The following is a 17041-nucleotide window of genomic DNA, read 5'->3' on the forward strand; positions in this document are numbered from 1 at the left end:
AAACGGTGAGTGCTATAAACAGAAATGGGCAAAGGTGGGGGCAGCATTAGAAGTCACCGAGGCCACACTGAACAAAGTCCAGAAGGAGAAGAGGGAAAGAGCTGCTGTGGGAGAGGAGTGTTCCAGACCCCAGGAGAACAAGAGCGGGCAAGTTACACATGGCGTGGGGACAGGGTTTGATTTTCATTTATAAAACGCAAAGCCTCACAGAACAGGCACTCTTCGGAGCACCTGACATCTGTTAACTCTCTGCTCGTCACAACAAGCCCAGGAACTCTTGTCTTCCATTGTAAAGGGAAACTGAGGCATAGAAGAGTTAGGGGAGGTATCCAAAGTCACAAAGCTAGCAAGTAGGGAGACCTGGACTTTAACACAGGCTGCCTGGCTCTGGGCCTAACCACTGCTCTCCATGCTCCACAGTAGGGCAGGGGGCTTGAAGAGGGGTGGGGCTGGACCTGAGAGTGAGGTGGGACCCTCAGACAGTCTTGAACACAGGAGTGACAGGTGCATTTGCTCAGAAAATCCTGACACACCACATGCTTACCTGTTTATGTACCTGTACATGCATTCGACCTTTAGGTTGGACAATAAACTTAATGCTAAACTTTAAAGCAATTTTCTTTCTTATAAATATTTTTTAGTTGTTGATGGACCTTTACTTTTAATTTATTCATAAGTGGTGCTAAGGATCAAAGCCAGTGCCTCACACATGTTAGGTAAGCACTCTACCACTGAGCCACAACCCCAGCCCTAAAGCAATTTTCATTTATGGAAAGAAGAAGGAGGTTTGCTGTTACATATGCTTTAGTTAAAGATGATATCAAACAATATTTCGGTCATGAGTGATTGCTTCTATTTTTAAAGTCCTACAAATGTCTATTCTGGGGCTCTGGCAATACTTGTACCTGTGACCAGATTTCCTTAGGACAACAGATCAACTTTTTTGTTTCAACAATTCATTGGTATTTTACATTCACAGTGTTGTGCAACCATTGCTACTCTCTGGTTCAGAACACTGTGGAAAGAAAGTCCCACACCTGTTACTCTCAGTTCTCCCCTACCCCTGGTTAACCATTTCAATTAACAATTATATCAGCCACAGATCTATATTCTTCTCCATGGATTTCCCCTTTTTGAGCTTTTCACATAAGTGGAATTATGCAGTACCTGACCTTTTGTGATGGGCTTCTTCACTTGTTTTCAAGATCCATCCCTGTTGTAGCATTATTAGTCCTTCATTCCTTTTTATGGCTGAATAATACTCCTTCTATGAATCTACCACATTTTGTTGATCTATTCATCAGCCTGTGGACATGTGAGTTGTTTCCCCTTCTTGTCTGTTATGAATAATGCTGTAAGAAACCTTTGTGTACATGAATTTGTGTTAACATCTTTTATGATTCTCTTGAGTATGTTCCTAGTGAAATTGCTTGGTTTTACCACAACTTTTTTTTTTTAAGATTTTTTAGTTGTCAATAGACCTTTATGTTTTATTTATTGATATGTGGTGCTGAGAATCGAACCCAGTGCTTCACACATGCCAGGCAAGCGCTCTACCACTGAGCCACAACCCTAGCTCCAACAAATCAACTTTTAATCACAGTGTGTTGCTTAACACCCTACTACGTGGAGGAAGGAAAAATATAGGAGCAGGTGACGGCTTTCACAAATGTCTTCTCATGTCATATTTATATGAGAAGGTGACAAATTAGTAGTGCCTCCTTCTTGGGGTTTCACGAGTTAGTACTGGTCACTGGAGTTTACTGGGTATATTCTCCATAAAGATCCATGCATCAGATGGGGAGCGACTTTAAGGAGTCACCCCTAAAAATAATCTGAGGACCCAGGCTTGAGCAACCAGCCTCTTCAAGGCTCCTAAGAGCATCGTAGACAGGATCAGTCTGGAGAAGCGTTGAAACGTTTCCGGAGAACTCAGACTAATATTGATGATATTTTTTTTGCATTCACTAGATGTCTAGCATCATGCTAAGGACTTTGCAGCTTTTTCAATAGATTCACATTCTCCATACTGTAGCCACGAGGCACATATGGCTCTTTCTTGAGCGCTGGCAATATGGTTGGTCTGAGTGGGGAGATGCCATGTGGGTCAAGTTCACGTGGGATTTCAGAGACTCTGAGAGAACCTAGAGTCGCTCACTAATATTTCCTACAAGTTGAAATGATAATTTGGACACGAGTAAAATGTAACACTAAAATTAATTTCACCTGTTTCTTCTGCCTCTTCTTAGTGGGCTACTCAATTTAAATTACCCATGTGTTTCACATTGCGGCTCGCATTATATTTGTATTGGGCAGCCCTTGTTCTAGATTATTCCTCCCAGTAATTTGATCAGCTGGACGGTATTATCATCCCCACATTATGGGTGAGGAAATTGAGGCTTAGAGAGCTTAAGTAAATTGCCTGTGATCACACAGCTGTGGCTTCAGCACAAATCTGTTTGTCTCCAAGCCTCAAATCTTACCCATTACTCTGTGCTGTCTCCCCCAGTCCAGAAATACAACCCATGTAACACAGAAACAGTTATGATCATTAGCTATGGCAAAAAGCTGTCTCCATTACAGAGTACAAGAAGAGTGGCCCGTGCCATTCCATAAAGTAGAATTCAAAGCTAGTTGGGAGGAATTGCTTATGGGCAGGTTTCTTAAATGCTCACTCTTTGTTTATATCAGTGTGGGGTCACCTGCCCAGGACAGAAGAGAGGTAAAGCTTCCGGAACCTTCCTTTCATTTCTCTGACCTTGGCTTTCCTTGGACGCTCAGGTGGCCGCAGCTCTGACCCTCCAAGGGAGAGGAAGGACAGCAGGGTGGATGAGTGCTCCAGCTTCATCCCTGCCTCTAGCAAAGCAGAAGGCTTTCATTTCCTCCTGTCTCATTCAAATGTCAATGGAACATTCCTCACAGCAGCCCTGCCTTCCTCTAGTTGCAGTGGGAAGGGAAACTGTGAAGCAGACAGCCCTTCTTGTTCCTTTAGCGTTCTCAAACACACGTCTTAACTCTGCCACGTCTTTCCTTTCCTTAGGGCCTCTGTGTTCCTGGCTCACAAAGTCTCGTGAATGCATCGTTAATGCTAGCTGTTACTATTTTTTAAATGCTACGACTTAATTTTATTTGCATTTTTACTTATACTGGTGTATAGCGTGTATCAGGAGTATAATTTGCTTATTTAAAGTTCCAAGGAGGAAACCCAGTTTAGGACACATTAGCTCTTTGACTATTTTTGCAAGTCGGGAAAAGGGGGGACTAGGATAATGGCGAATTGTACTTGGCCACTGAACCTCATTCCCAAATGTTTAAATCCTTCTCATATTTTTTAGGGACTAGAAATGTTGCTGGGAGCTGTTAAGCAAAGGAAAAGGAAAACAATCACCACACACACATGCTTCTTTTCTTTTTTTCCCCCTAGACTGCAAATTTACAGCACACAAACTGGCAACTCGATTACTATAAACACAACTCAAAAATCAAAATCTAGAAAGCCAAAAAGTTTCTAGAGGTGTACATGGTATGTGTTTTTATTGTTTGTTTTCCCCTTTTAATTCAAGTTTTTAGTTAAATTTTCACTTTGCCTTACATAGCTACATGGAAAATAGATCCCAGCATTTGTTTTTTTTTTTGCTTAGTCATTCTTCCTTAAAATAACTTAGCGGTTTCAGATGCAGTTCAGATGAGATGACAATGAACTATAGAAAGAAGCCAGAAAGATAGAATGGTGTTGGGAAAGGTATATGGAGCTGGGAACAAGATGACCTGAATTCTAATTCTGATGCAAGAATGAATTAGCAACAAGGCCTTGGGGACATTAAGTCCCACCAACATTTTATTGAACACCTAGTATGTTCAAGGGATTGTCATAAGTGTTGCGGGAGCTATAAAGATGTTCAAGGAACTTATCACCTACTAGGGAAGACAGCACATTCACAAACTGGGGTACTACATGGTGCCCAGTGTGTGAGTAATGCCAAATTTATGTGAGCACAGAAGGAAATAAGCAGAAGTGCAGCCAGGGAGATTGGAGATGGATTTGTGAAATGGTGGTATTAGGAGTGTATCTGAGGTGGTCCTAGGAGTGTGGGTAGAATTTCTCAGTGGGGCTGGGAGGGGAGAATTTTGTTAGTTTGTCTTGTTTCATTTTGGCCATCCTGGGGATTGAACCCGGGGGTGCTCTACTGCTGAGCTGCATCCCCAGCTCTTTTTCATTTTTTTGAGGCAGGGTCTCACTAGATTGCCCAGGCTGGCCTTGAACTTGCAGTCCTTCTGCCTCAGCCTCCCGAGTCGCTGAGATTCCAGGTGTGTATACCAGTGCAGCTGGTAGGAAGGGGCTTTTAGATAGAAGGTTCAAGGACGGAGAGGCCATGTGAGCAAAGGTGTGCAGAGCTGGTTCAGGAAACTTGTTAGACAGGAAGGCAGTTCCTCTGAGTATTAAGGGGCGATAAGGTTTAACTATGAGATTAGAATGGAATTGTGGCAGGGCTTGAATTTCACTCTGAAGAATTGGAACCTGGTGCAGAGCAGGGTGACAGCAAAGGTGAAGAGCAGACCAGTGAACTATCAGCCTTGCCAGAGTGACAGTTCTGAAAGCAAGGGTAGCCTGAGTGGAGGAGCAAAGAGAGAGCTGGGATGGAGACCAGTCAAAAAACTGTCAGGGCACGTCTAGGCAGCAGGACTGGACAGAGAAGGCAGAAGCAGGAGATCTTTTGGAGGCAATGTTGACAGGGCTTGGTGACAATTAATTTTGAGATATAAAAGATGACCATGACCCGGGCTCTGAACATTATTGAGTCAGATAATAGAGTTGCCAAGAAAGGAGGAGGTCATAGGAAAGATGCTGAGTTTGGTTTTGGGCGTGTTTAGTCTATTCTGAACACGTTGGCTAAAGCAATCACAGAAGAGCCAATTCCCAGCTCCTCCTGCTCAAACACCTCTCTGCCTTCTCATTTTACTCGAAGGAAAAGAATCTTTCATGGCCAGTAAGTCCTCACCCGCCCTGCTGCCCCCTTTCCTTCTGACCTCATCTCCTTCCACCTTCCCATCTTCTTACCAGGCCATATGGGCCCAGCATGGATCTGCCTTAGGGCCTTCATGTTGTTTCTGCTTGAAAACTCCTTCCTCAGACAGCTCTCCTTCTTTTCCTCCTCATTTCCTTCATCTCTCTCATTCAAATGTCAACTTTTTAAAAAGGCCTTTCCTGGGTTGAATCGTCCTGTCTGAAACACCCCACGTCCCCCACTCTCCTCTGTAGCACCGATCACCGCCTGACATACTAGATGTTTACTGGTTTATTATCACAGCCTGAAAACTGAAGCTGTAAAAAGAAAATTAATAATGAAACAATCCAGTGTTTTCAAGGGTGCCGTGAGGTTTGTCGATTCCACACACCCTTCCTGGGACTGGGATGATAAGTAATTTGAAGGCAGTCTGGCAGGTAAGTATGAAGAGTTCATAAAATGTTTATGTCCTGGAACATTTTGTTTTGGAAATTCTGAAAGTCAGTTCTAAGAAGGTGATCTAAAGCCTGGAAAAGAAAATGGGCAGGAAAATGTCGACTGAAATGTGAAATATTTATAATATCCAAAAAGTTGGAAAGATTCTCAACGTCTAACAATATAAGATAGTTAAATTAAGTAAATTACTGTTCATTTGCTTAATGATATATTATTCACTTGTTAAAAGGAGAGTTATGAGAAGTTGGTTAGCAACAAGGAAAATGCTCATGAGATAATTTAAAAGAACAGGATCCACAATTGTATACCCTGTGATTTTGATTTCAGTTTTCTTTAAATATGCATACTAAAAAAGATGAGGAAGAAATTAACCCAAACACTGCTATCAAATGTGCTAGGCTAATGGGATTCCAGATGGCTTATTTTTCCTAAATCTTTTGGATTTTCTGTATTTACATTATATCATTGTTGTAACGTGGTTATTTGATTTTTAAAATTTTTTTTTTTTTTTTTAAAAACACTCAAAAGAAACTGTGGCTACAACTCAGCTCACCCTCTAGACTGCACTGTTGGGTCTCAGTGCTCTGTGTGAGCTTCCAGGTTGATGGACTCTGCCTTTAACACCAAGGGTCACCCACATAGACCACTGGCCCTGCCACTTATTAGCCTTCCACATCTCAGTGCCCCTCAAATTGACTCCTTCCTGGGCTCTCCTTCCCTGCACGTCAGACTGTGTTCTTCTGATTATGAAGTTCACAATTATGAAACAATAAAGGCTAAAAGAACACAACTTGCCCCCGTGCACCTTGATGACATTTAGTGGGTTTAGGCTAAACCACCTTATTAATGGCTCTTATTTTAGCTACCCCTGGGTAGACATCTAGGGTACCCATTTTTCTGTCCTCCATATTGCTGATCACCAGCTGAAATATTATATCTTTACTTTTTATTATCATGACTGAGAAACTGAAGTTATTAAAAGAATAATAATATTCCAGTATCTACCCACTAAGCACAGGGTAAACTCTTTGTATATATGACCTCATTTTATCCTTACAAGCCAGAGAAAGAAGTGCTACATGTTAGAGATGAGGAAAGTGATGCTTAGAGACATTATGTCATTTGCTTCCTTACAAAGGAAGTTACCAAATTGGAATTTAAATCCTCATCTTGGGGCTGGGGGTGTGGCTCAGTGGTAGAGCACTTGCCTAGCATGTGCGAGGCCCTGGGTTCAATACTCAGCACCACATAAAAATACATAAATAAAATACAGGTATCGTGTCCAACTACAACTTAAAAAAATATTTAAAAAATAAATAAATCCTCATCTTTCTGACCTCAAATTCCATTGCCTTAGCTGTTATGTTGAGGAACATGTATCAATTACTGAAAGGGCCAAAGTTAGTATATTATGTAGACATTGCCCAGGCAGACTAAACAATTGAGAAACTGAACAACTCAACCTAAAACTCATCATCAATGGATGCTAAGTGTCTTTATGTCTGAGTTAACCAGTCAGATGCTTTAAACTTTCCTGGTATATGTCCAAGGTATCTTTAATAACTATTCGAGACTCTAAAATTAACAATTTAAAGTATTTAACTGTTTTGGGCATCTACAATATTCTAAGCAGTTAGTTATTAGATAAAACTTAATTTTATCTGCTTTGATTGATGCCCTCCTTTGAAGGGTTTAGCAGATTTCTTTGGGACAAACAACAACTTATTTTGATAAAACAAAATCCTTAGTTATTAAATATTAAGTGGGAGCCTTTAAAAATGGTTAGTTGGACTTCAGAATTGAGACTATTAATAGGAGACATATACCATGCCAAAAGGAATGTGCACGTTATAACTAATACTATTTCAGAGGAAATTTCTAACAAAAAGAGATTTTCCATGCAATAAGCCATTTATTTCAAGCAATAGAAAGTTTAATAAAGACCCTAAACAAATCTGTTGTAGGATGAAAGAAGGAATTGAATTGAATTTCCCAGGAAATATCACTCCCAATGTTCACCAGCCTAGCAGTGTTCCTGAATGGCTTCTTTGGCTAAAATCCTACCTAGAAATGCCTTCAGCTCCTGACATAGATATGAGCAGCCACAACAGGACTGTCCCAGCCGTTTGAAAACTTTCTGTGGGCCAGAATTTGTGGCACACTAAACTTAGTTATTTCATTTTCATGTCCAGCATCCGATAAAATAGGCACAAGTGCTATACTTGTTTTATAGATAGTCAAAGAAACTGAGGCATAGATAGGTTAAGTAACTTGTTCAAGGGTCCATACTGAATAAAACACCAGATATGTTATATTGGCTGTGTCGCCTTCTCTGTCATGCTGAGTGAATAACATTTTTTTTAAAGGAATGTTAAGTTAGACTATAGCTTTTATGTGAAAATGAAAAATGAAGGGATTTTTGAATTGCTGCAGTTCTTATATGCCAGTGATTAGTTCCATTGGAGAATTGGTTCAGTGAGAGTTCAGATTTTAAAAAAGTCTGAAAGTGTGTGTTTCCTTTGGATGTTTTGTGCTTCCCTCTTGGCTCCTTCCTGCTCTGGCTGGCTGTAAGATGGTTTCCTCTTGGGTGTGTGACTGCTGGAGCTGTCCTTGGTCTGAGAGGTCAGAAGAGAAAAGTCTTGCCTGGGGTCCCTGACTTCTCACAAGGCTGTTGCGTTGCTCGGCTGATTCATAAAAATCCTCCAACAGATTAAGAAAATTGTCCAGAGAGGCCATGAGAACTCTAAAGGACTCATCCTAGTACATTATCACCTTTCTCTCATTCGAGCAGAGTTTTTCCACCTTAGATCAGGAAGCAGGGAACCTGCTTGTGTTGAATTCCCATTTTCTACACAATACAATTCTAAACTCTGCAGAAGATCAAGATATCTTCGCTCTCAAAGATTTTACTGCAGTGGTAAGACACTCCCACATACGAAATTAAACAGCCCAACACCAGAAAGAGATGAATCAGAAGCCAGCAGAGTGCCTGGATACTAAGTGTTTGAAATCCAAGGCAGGGTGATGGGGAGGAAGTCAGCAGATGCTGAAGCAGTGGAGAGAAGTTTATCATAGGACTTGAAGAAGAGGAAGATACCCACAGCACTGAGTATACAATATCACCCAACTTGTATGTGTGGAGAAGGATACCTAGCAAGTAAGAAGGAGGGATGCCTTAGTCCGTTTTCTTTTGGTATAATAACAATACCACAGACTGATTAATTTATAAAGGTAAAAAAGTTTATTCAGCTCATGATAAGCCCAAGAGCATTATACTGACATTTGCTCACCTTCTGGTAGGGGCTTAGATGCTGCATAACACTGCAGAAGGGCAAGAGAGTAGGAGCAGGAAGAGAGCAGAAGAGTCCAAACCTGCTCTTTTCGACAACTCTTGAAATAATGAGCACAATCCCAGGAGAACTCACTCACTCGGGAGAGGAGGGCATTAACCCTCTAAACCCTCCTACAATTCCCACCCCTGACACAGACACATTGGGAATTGGGGTTCAACTCTAGAGGGAATGCATTCAAACCAAAGTGGGGAGAAGATGCAATTAGTGGGTGGTGAGGGAGGGGAAGGAAGGACTAGAATTCCTAGGGACTTTCAGTTCTTACTGCACTTCTTAAATTTCTATATCGTTTAGGTCTGTCTCCAGTGAGAATGTATTCATGCATTCTTTTTTATTACTAGGAAATATGAACTTACTCTGAAGGGATAGGGCTTGGGATTACAGAACCAAAGGAAGAAGGTTGTTTCGGGTGAGAAGAACAGCTAGAAAAAATGCCTGCAGGTGACAATGTACAGGGTGTGTTTAGAGATCAGTGAGAAGCATGGGACCTGCAGAAAAGGGATGTAATAGGACAGTGGGTTGGGGTTAGGTGGAGGACAGCTGTGAACACAGAACCCGGGGAGGTGAGTCTTTCACCTTTGACCAGAAGCAAAGATGAGCCTTTGATGACTTGGCTTGGGGTTGATTAATCTGGCCACACAAAGGTTAATTTATAAGCAGGCACACTTGGAAGACCCAGCAAAGTGAGATCCATGAATTCAAATCTACCTTTCTTGGACTCCATGGAAGTCCATGAGAATGTCTCCTACAGTAACTTCAGCAAGAAAGGCCTGAGAGACATAAGCCTGTTGGTAGAGTCTTCAAGAAAATGAAAAATGAAAATGCTGTGAGATGCGACGGGGGAGCAGCCACTTATACTTGATCCATAGTATTAATTCCACTATAAATCTTTATGTAATAGTTGACATCTGTGTTGAATGATTCAAATGTATGGGGGAACATGTTATCCCTAGCATATGAGAAAGGATGGATTCAGATCTGCAAGTCAAATAAAAATTTTTTGATTAAAAAAATGAAAATCAAAGAATTCTATCACAGGTTCTTTTAGCGAATTAGTCCTTTCTTTGGGTAAGTTGATGAAATCAGTATTTTATTTAAACTTATGTTTATAATGACAGTACTATTCAAGTGTACACATTATATTTTGGACAGACACGCAGACACTCCTTCATACAGCAGAAATCTATGGCTACCTGGGGGTGGGGAAGTAGCTGACCTTCCGGCTCATCTAGGAGGACACCAACCCTAATATGAGGAAAAATCCCACAGCTGGTTGAACCTTGAGTCATGCATTGTGACTCTTTTCCCGGTGATTGGAGGAGATGAATTTCTTTATTGACCAAGTGGAGGAGGGACACATCAGAGTCCCAGAATGATGATGTGAAATAGGTTTATAAAAGCAGTCTGCATCTCCTGAAATGATCTGGTAATCCCAAGTGCTATTTGAGAAAGAAATTGACAATTGAAGTTGGTTGTCAGTTTTCACTTTCCTCCTTCTTCAGGCTTGTAAGATGTAATTCCCAGTGTATCCTTCACCCCATGTTCCCCACTCTGACATCCCACGCTGTCCCTCCTTTTTCAGAGAGGCAGATGGAACTCTTAAGAGACAAAGCTGAGTTTCCTTGTCTGGTGATGGGAAAACAAATAATGGGACAAAATTACATGGAAAGAGAGTTTCCTAGTTTCATTTTCCTCCTGTCTCTTTTCTTAATCATTTAAAATTTATTTTGTGGCATCTCTTTCTATCACAAGGGTGAGGACAGTAGGAGGTAGACCTCTGCATGTTGGGAGAAGGCAGGAACACGAGATGACTCTGTACCTTGTGTGCTCAAACATGTACATTGTACCCTGACATTTTTCAGAATAAACAATGACCCTTAATATTTTTTTTCTAATCATTTTCTTTTTCTTTCTTTTCTTTGGTACCAGAGATTGAACCAAGGGGTGCTTAACCACTTAGCCACATCCTCAGCCCTTTTTTTAAAATATTTTACTTTGGAGACAGGCTTCAGTAAGTGCTGAGGCTGGTTTTGAACTGATGATCCTCCTTCCTCAGCCTCTTGAGCCACTGGGATTATAGGTGTGCCCCACACGCTCAGCACGCTCGGCTCAAATCATTTTCATGTAGTTCTCGACACTGATTTTGAGAAGAATTTATAATTCAATACAGCAAATATTTACCTCTGTCTTCCAAGTTAAATTTAAAATTGCTCTTATAGTCCTGATAACATTGTGTTAATCAAAAGGGTTGCAGAAAACAAGAATCTAAGAATCTGTAGACTCCAAGCTTCTAGAATAATTCAGACTGGGCAGTTCTGTTCTCTGTCTTTCTCCTCTCTCTTTACTCTGTTTCTCCTCCCTTCTCTTCTCTCCCTCCCTGATAAATGGATACTCTGTATAAATTGTGAAAGGGTATACTAAAATCTATCACTACAGTAGTCATTTCATATATGTATACATATGAGAGAGAGAGAGAGAGAGAGAGAGAGAGAGAGAGAGAGAGAGAGAGAGAGAGAGAAAGAAACAGAAGCTAAAAGAAACTTCTCCCTGAGTTGGATGTTCTCCTACATCTGGAACATCCGTAAATGACAACAGCTTCAGCAGAGACTGGGAAAGAATATTTATGAATGCAGAAATTAATGAGAAGGTCATTCAAAGCAGAATACAGGAACTGGTTTTGCAATCACACAAAAATGTTTAAAAGAGAGAAAGGAGTAGAGATTGGTGAAAAATAAAGGCTCTAAGACGATGAAAACAAATTGTTAGGAATAGCTAGACAGGAAATACTGTGGACCAAAAAGAGAAAAACACCCTCCATTTACCTGTTTGTATATCCACATCTTTGAGATGGAACATGCAAATGTATGCAAAAACACAAGCATTACTCTGATGATGCTGTTATAGATCCCCAGAAGCAAAGGAACAAGCACCCTATTCATTCCCAGATGACTTGTCAGTTTATCCTGGGTTTGTGAACTAAAATGAGTTGGGGAGCTGACTGTCTTCAATGGATTTCTGTTTGCCCTCTAAGTTCAGGGCTAAAACTTAATTTTTAATATAATTGATATTTTTATTATGTCTTATTTTATTAAAAGTATATATCAAGATATTGAATATTTATAATTTGTAACTTATCCCATATATTTATAATTTGCTTGTGTGAAATAAATAATTTATTAAAATACACACTTAATATTATTCTTAATAGATGCACATATTTTCATAAATTAAAGTACTTGTTTCTGGAAGTTCTCGCCTTTCCTTACCTATTCTATTGTTGTTTCAGACACGGTCTCTCTAGGTTGTCTAGGCTGGCCTTGAACTCCTGGGCTCAAGTGATCCTCCTGCCTCAACCTCCCTAGTAACTGGGACCACAGGCGAGTGTCACTGTACCCAGGTCTATTTACCTATTTTTAAATGTTTTAAATGCTTCAACATTTTGTGGGTTGTCTTGAAGATTTATATCAGTGTTTTCCTTGTTCTGACCAACAGCTCAATCTAGGAGCCCTATCTTCTCTCCCCAAAAATCTTTGTTAACTTAAAACGTTAATATTTGGGGGGGGGGCTTATAAAGACTTCTTGTCCTGTAACCCTCATTGACAAAGTTTTTGTCGATTGTCTTCGACTGTCCTTCATACTAGCTTTTGCCAGCAATAAGCAGAAATAAAGCTGAGACTGTGTCAAAAAAATTCACTGCCCACATTCATCCTTCTTCAGCAGGGTTTACTCTATAGTGCTCCGCATTCAGCAACTGTGCCAGCCGGCGGAAACAGCCAGTTGTTGTCTGAAAGGAAGAATAATTGGAAACATGGTGCCTGTTTCTTTCCCTGCAAGCAACAATCCATCCATTTAACATTCTTTTGGTGCTCTTGAATTCCGTGGTAGACAGCCTGTGTTCCCTGTTCCGTGGAGGCCAGTCTGAGAAATGCTGACCTTCCAGTCTGCTGCTGGCCCTTCCAATATGGAGCAGTGACAGCCATCCCATGGCCCGGCCCCTCTTCACAGAGCTGGTTACACACCAGCAGCATTATGTAGGTAAATGGCCATCGGCTGGAAAGGACTAGGCTGGGTGAGGTTAAAATTAGGAAGGAGAAAATTTGGGACTATTTCCATCCCTACCCTATAGATAAAGAAACAAAGCCCAGAAAGGCCAAGTAACTTGCCCAAGGTCACTTTGCTGGCATGCTACAGAGCACACATGATAGAATTTGTCAACATTCCATATCCATATAAAAAGATTGCATATGCTCTTTTTGTAAGGTATAAATATCTAGTTTATATTCTGTTTACTATTCACATACATATACTCATATTATATATATCATAAGCTTTAAATTAATGTAATTATAATCATCTGTATTCTTGCTTGTTTTTAATGTCATATTCTATCAAGTTCTGTAAGGGGTATATTAAAATCTATCCCCGTGGTTGTCATTTCATTTCATAAAGTGCTACTTGTCTTTTGATATTTTTTTTTAAATTTTGTGCTTTGTTTTTTAGTGCATAATAGCTGACGACTGTTAAATCTTTTGTTCATATTTTTATTTATGCCAAATGAATTGGGCTCCCTTCATATAAAAAAAAAAAGACACTCAAAGAATAGTGGCTTCGGGGGCTGGGGCTGGGGCTCAGTGGCAGAGCACTTGCCTAGCATGTGTGAGGCACTGGGTTTGATTCTCAGCACAGCATATAAATAAATAAAATAAAGGTCCATTGACAACTAAAAAAAATATTTTTAAAAAAAGAATAGTGGCTTCAATACATAGAGATGTATTTTTCTCATGCATAAAAGATGTTTGGAGGCAGGGAGACCAAAACTGGTATAATGGCTTCGTGGTCACCTAAACTGCAATGGTCTTTCTATTCTGCCACCTTTAATATGTGGCGTTTACTCTCCAAGTCCTAGTTGCAAGATGGCTTCTGCAGCTCTCACTGTCACATACATACTCTGGGCAGGAAGGAGGAAAAAGAGGAAGGTCAAGAGGAAGAGTTCCCCACAGAATTGAACTTCATCAGGCTTCACCCACTAACCTCTGCTTACAACTTAGTATAAAAGGGGGTGGGAAAATCATTATTTTAAAAGTCTGGACACGTTGCTGTCCTTAATTAAACTGAGATTTTGTTAGCCAGGGTGAAGAGAAATAGATGGTACAGGCATCTACCAATCTCTGCTATGTACCTTTAAACATTCAGTCCTCTTGTTTCTATCTAATGCTTTTGGTGTTCAGTTTGATATTAATATTGCTGTTTGCTCTTTTGGATTTGCCTGATGTATATCTACTCAATCATTTATTTTAAAACTTTCTCTGAATTGAGTTCCTTATCCATGGCTTAATTTTTGTGGTTGAGCCCAATCTGAAAGTTTATCTTTTGCAAGGGAAATTCAACGCATTTCAACATATATCATTTTTTATTCTTATTGTTTTGTTTCTACTATTTATTATATACTTCCTTGTTATTTCCTTTTTCTTCTTTCATTAGGTTTTACTGACTTGATCATTTGTTAACCTATCTCCCCACCCCCCATCAGGTAAAAAGTTTTCTTCTAAGTAAGTGCTTTCATCTCTTAAATAAATAAATGCCTTTTCCTGACATAACCATATCCTTGTGTCTCAGAGATTCACCATGAAAATGCTGAGGAAGAAATGCAATTTATTTCTTCAATAGTGACATAATAGGCAAGGTCACTGGTGCCATCTAATAACTAAGGAAGCTCATTTTCCTCATTTCCTTCAATATCATATGCAGATAGCAACAAATATCTTGCCAAGTCTCTTAAGTAGAGCTGGAAATGAGCCCTGTGTTGACCAAGGTGCAACAAACAGCACTTCTCATATACCTTTCAGGGTCCACCAAGTTAAGAAAAAAGGAAACCTATTATTCCCAAATTCCAAAAGTCTACATGGGGATGAATTATAGGAAGTATGTATCCTTATACTTCTTATTCTTTAGTGAATGCAAAATGAGTTATCATGGATGATAAGGCAAATATCAATGAAGACTGCAGTACATTTTATAGCTTGCTATCCACATTGCATTTATTTATTTATTTTTGGTACCAGGGATTGAACCCAGGGGTACTCAACCACTCAGCCACATCCCAGCCCTTTTTATTTTGACACAGGGACTCACTATGTTGCTTAGAGCCTTGCTAAGTTGTTGAGGCTGGCTTTGAACTTGTGATCCTCCTGCCTCAGCCTTCCAAGTCACAGGATTTCAGGTATATATCACCACACCTGACCGCATTTGTTTTTAAAGAGGTATGAGCTGGACACAATGGTGCACACACCTGTAATATTAGCTACTCAGGAGGTTGAGGCAGGAGGATTGCAAGTTTGAGGCCAGGCCTGGCAACTAAGTGAGAAACCTGGGTCAAAATAAAATAAAAAAGGGCTGGGGATGTAGCAAAGTTTGTTATAACTCTATATGGAACTTGCATATGAAATGTAGCTTTAGATTACTTGGTAAAATTATTGATTTTTTTATGCTTCTACATTTAGGTGAATAGATTGTTTTGCAAAGAAACCTTTTTTCTCTTGTCTGGCTCCAAATTATACCTTCCACTTCATGCCACAGCGGTATACTTGTTCCCAAGAGCAATCAAGGATCCTAAAATTAAGCAAATAGTACAAGTGCTACCACTTAGATAGGAACGCTGCTCTTTTTACCATGGGGAACAATATATAAGAAGAAACCTAAGTTTTATTAAAGTCATATAACTTCTACCCAACTTCACAAGTCTAATTTACTTCTTTCTTTAAAAATTATTTTAGATCTCTTCTGGGTATGATTTGACTATAAACTGTTATACATCTTGAAAAATCTTAGAAGAATAATTCTATGCTGCAGACTATTTGTACTCTGCAGAACATTTGTAATATATATGAAATGAGTTAAATAAATAAGTAACATATTACAAACAAGAAATTGAAATAAATTAAATAAATAAGTAACATATTATATACAAGAAATTCTCTACCTTGGACATTTGGGTTATAATACCTGTCCCCAGCACATTCCCTTCCTTCAGCATTAAAATCACAGAGATGCCCCTGAACGTACCTGCCACTCCCCATCTACTGTTGTGGCCAAGGGTCAAAAACGCAGTTGGGCTGTTGGCAATGCCTCCCTTCCCATTATCACTGTCTTCCTGCAACTCTCATTCCTAGGGGCATGGCGTCCTAGGAAGAGAATCATTAATAAGTTTAAGTCCCCGCTTCCTCCTCTTCTTAGATACTTCCATTCTGCTACTGACTATGACAGGGCTTGGCCTCACATCAGCCCCAAACGGGGAGAACCTGAGAGGGACAGAGAAAAGTGCCTAACAAAAATAAAATTATTCAAAAAATGTAACTAGAAATAAGCATGTCATCAGGTTTGAACACTGAAACGTATTAGTGTATAGTGAGAGTATAATTTTACTGGCTACTCATATATCTATTAAAAATGAGACTTGGCCAGGTGTGGTAGAGCATCCTGTAATTCCAGCAACTTGGGAGGCTGAGACAGGAACTTTGTGAGTTCAAAGCCAGCCTCAGCAACTTAGGAAGGCCCTGTCTTTAAATAAAATATAAAAAGGGGTGGAAAGGTGGCTCAGAGGTTTAGCACCCATAGATTCAACCCTTGGTACCAAAAAAGAAAGAGGCTTGAGGAGGAGTTGGGGGTATAGCTCAGTGGTAAAGCTTGCACAAGACCCTGGTTCCATCCCCAACACCAAAAAAAAAAATAAAAAATAAAAAATAAAAATAAATAAAAGCCTTAGTAAGAGAAGGCAACACTTAGCAAAGCCAAGTCATTGGTTTTCTAGATATTTCTAGTTTTGTGTTATTCAGGTTTAGAGAACTCCATGGGGAATCAGACATTTATATAAACTAACCTAGAATATGCCATTTAATTTAACTCTTAGTGTCTCTTTTTACTTTCTCTCTAGTTAGAGGAGGGAGTCCAGAGACTACATTTTATATTTTCTAGAAGCATTCTGAGAAATAATTTTGTTGGAAAGATTTTTCCAATGTATGATATAGAATTCTGTTACAACAGGAGATTGTCTTCTTTGCTAACAACACATAGGGAATAAAGACTATAAACAAATTAATTGTTCTTAGAGTCTGTTTTATAATGTCAACTCTTTGTGAAATTTCCCACATAAGGTACCATGTTTTTCATTTTCTTCTCAGCTGGCCTTGGCTTACAGCCGTGATCTGCCACACTCATGTATCAGTGATGTGC

General features: G+C 39.8%; 2 protein-coding genes across 18 annotated transcripts in view; one reads left to right on the forward strand and one right to left on the reverse strand.

Moving 5' to 3' along the window:
• Positions 1 to 17041, reverse strand: part of LOC120891841 (uncharacterized) — a 70507-nt gene that overhangs the window by 19843 nt on the left and 33623 nt on the right. For 3 of the 9 annotated variants that reach the window (XR_013435356.1, XR_005736407.2, XR_013435355.1), the window contains exon 5: positions 15875 to 15993. The exons of the other annotated variants lie outside the window; for them this stretch is intronic. The gene's annotated coding sequence lies outside the window, so the exon portion shown is untranslated. The remainder of the gene's footprint in view (positions 1 to 15874; positions 15994 to 17041) is intronic. 9 annotated transcript variants of the gene reach the window in all.
• The window catches only part of Mkln1 (muskelin 1), a 302986-nt gene that overhangs the window by 14171 nt on the left and 271774 nt on the right, over positions 1 to 17041 (forward strand). The gene's annotated exons all lie outside the window — the stretch shown is intronic.

Source organism: Ictidomys tridecemlineatus, chromosome 2, assembly GCF_052094955.1.
Source record: "Ictidomys tridecemlineatus isolate mIctTri1 chromosome 2, mIctTri1.hap1, whole genome shotgun sequence".
Taxonomy (NCBI): Eukaryota; Metazoa; Chordata; class Mammalia; order Rodentia; family Sciuridae; genus Ictidomys; species Ictidomys tridecemlineatus.